This window comes from Alosa pseudoharengus, unplaced genomic scaffold (assembly GCF_046254945.1).
Source record: "Alosa pseudoharengus isolate Yale_2024_CS ecotype anadromous, Long Island Sound unplaced genomic scaffold, YU_APseudo_1.1 YU_APseudo_1.1_scf_20, whole genome shotgun sequence".
Taxonomy (NCBI): domain Eukaryota; kingdom Metazoa; phylum Chordata; class Actinopteri; order Clupeiformes; family Clupeidae; genus Alosa; species Alosa pseudoharengus.
Genome location: NW_027468664.1, coordinates 17,845,391 through 17,847,890, shown reverse-complemented (window position 1 = coordinate 17,847,890; position 2,500 = coordinate 17,845,391). Strand labels below are relative to the sequence as shown.

At 45.4% G+C, this 2,500-nt stretch overlaps 1 protein-coding gene across 1 annotated transcript in view; it reads left to right on the top strand.

Annotated features, from left to right (window-relative positions):
- dock9b (dedicator of cytokinesis 9b) overlaps positions 1 to 2,500 on the top strand; it is a 75,026-nt gene that overhangs the window by 567 nt on the left and 71,959 nt on the right. The gene's annotated exons all lie outside the window — the stretch shown is intronic.

The following is a 2,500-nucleotide window of genomic DNA, read 5'->3' as shown; positions in this document are numbered from 1 at the left end:
TTTCAGCAATGCTGTCCCATGGACAGTATTGCCACCTGAACTTTTTCTGTTGATCAGATATGGTCTCAGCCTGGCACCAAAGACGTATAACTCTTCAGGTGATGATACTTAGGACAGCTCTGTGTGTCTGTCTGATGGCTTCAGCTTGTTTCTATAAGCAGTGTGAAGGAGCTAATGCTGGAGGGTTAGCATGTTTGGACTGATTCAGCAGCGTGAGGTTGTGCCTGCCTGGAGTAGCTTTGGCTCAGAGGAGGAGCTGTTTGTGTGTGCGCGTGTGTGTGTGTGTGTGTGTGTGTGTGTGTGTGTGTGTGTGTGCATGTGTGTGTGTGTGTGTGTATGTGTGTGCGTGTGTGTGTGTGCGTATGTGTGTGTGTGTGCGAATGTATGTGTGTGTGTGTGTGTGTGTGTGTGTGTCTGTGTCTGTGTGTAAACAGAGTGTTGGAGTGTAGCAGGTGTGTGTTCACTCGTCATGTTTTGGTTATGGTCAGCCCAGCCACAACAATCTTCCCTCATTCAGTGGAGGAGCAGCAGAGTGCTGTGATACTCATTTAATCACTACAGAAAAGATCAACTAAGAGTTCTGTAGGCACCGTAACACATTCTAACCTGCCTATGTGGCACCAATCTCACATCTAATCTCTAGATGTGGCAGGTGATAGATATTAGTCATGGTCTTTATATGTCACTAGAATCAGTTGGTTTTACATTATATCTGGCATATTAAACGGTAACTCCTTACTTGGATAGTCCGCCCACAGAGACCAATCATCTGTTAAGGTTCAATTCCTGTACTGTATGTAAAATTGTTGTTGAACAATTACTGAACATCATCTCCACCAAATCCCCTAACCTAAACCTGATCCATAGGCTGCATTGTAGCTAACAGAGAATGAACAGGCAGTGTGTTGACAATCTGAGATAGTCTGTGGGCAGTCTATCCAAGTGAAGTGTGACCATTACAATACTGTATTTTCACAGACATAGTGGAGCTTTTTACGGTAAAGTTGTGTTAAAGGTAGGTTAAGTGATGCTGAGTGACCGTCACTTTGGTTTATGCTTATGTTTATGTTTCTTAGCAGATGCCTTTGTCCAAATCAAACTACATTAGGCTATATTTGAACCAAAAACCAAACATACTGTAACACACCAGAGAGGTAGCTCACCCCTCACCTCAGTGCTGCTTTAGAAACTCCACAGTGTTTTGTTATTGTCTGAGAGGCAGGCTGCCCTCACTGTTTTTTTCCCGTTCACGAAGCCAGGACTGTGTAAGAAGGCCAGTTTTTTTTTACAGTGTCCTCAGAGAATGGAGAGCTAGCGAATCGTGAGGAGATATTAGCTGAATCTTACCAAAACCGTTAGCCTACGTGCTAGAAATCGCTTAGCATTGCTAACCTTACCTGTAAGTGCTAGCATTAGCGTTGGTGCATGGAGCAACTGCAAAACTCATTAGCATTGCTAGAGAGACATGCAAAGCAGGATCCCTCATCAGCCTCATCCCGAGCTGTTAAAGCTAAGTGGAAAAGCTCTTCTATCCTTTAATGATGCCACTTAAAACAGCTTTAATGTGGTTCCTCCTCCTTTCAGATCTGCACTTCAAAGCGTCGAGGATTAATGCGGGCTTTGGCAGGGGTCGTTGCGTTGTCATGACGCAGTTGATTAATAGAATACTAATGTATCCACAGGGGCGTCTAGGGTTGGGGAAGCACTTCCCAAATAGGGTTGGGGAAGCACTTCCCAAATAGATTGAATAGATTAAAAGATTGTTGTTAGAATTCATACACTCACACACACTCTCTTTCTATTTCTCTCTCTCTCTCTTTCTCACACACATACACACACACACATGCATATACTCACTCTCACACACCTACGTATGACATGGGAAGAACGGTTCAATACATGTTTCACATAGTTTATGGACAGCTATGGATTCATGCATGATAATGGGGCACACAAACACACACACACACACACACACACGCACACGCACACGCACACACACACACGCACACACACACACACACACACTGCCTTTTTTATGAGGAAGCCCATTAGTCTCTTTGGCTCGCGCTGCACAGACACACCCACCCAAACGCATGTTTGTCCTCAGTCTCCTCAGCCCTGATGCACATGATGTAAGCCCATGGTGAGAGTGATTGCACTCATACTGGGCTGATTAAGGACTGTTGATGTTGGCCCACGAACACCTCAGGCGCACGCACACCCACACACACACACGCACACGCACACACGCGCACGCACACACTTTCTCTCCCGCTCAAACACACACACACTCACACACCCCACAAACACACACACACACACACACAGTGTGGCGGTTGTCCAGAGGTGCTGCTGCAGGTCTCAATGGTTCACCTCCCCATCCCATGTTCACGTCTGTCTTATCTGACATCTGGGAATAACGCAAGGCAAGAACTTTTTGCCTTACAGACAAGAATACCTTTTTATCTTTTACAGGCAAGTACTGACATTATCATTC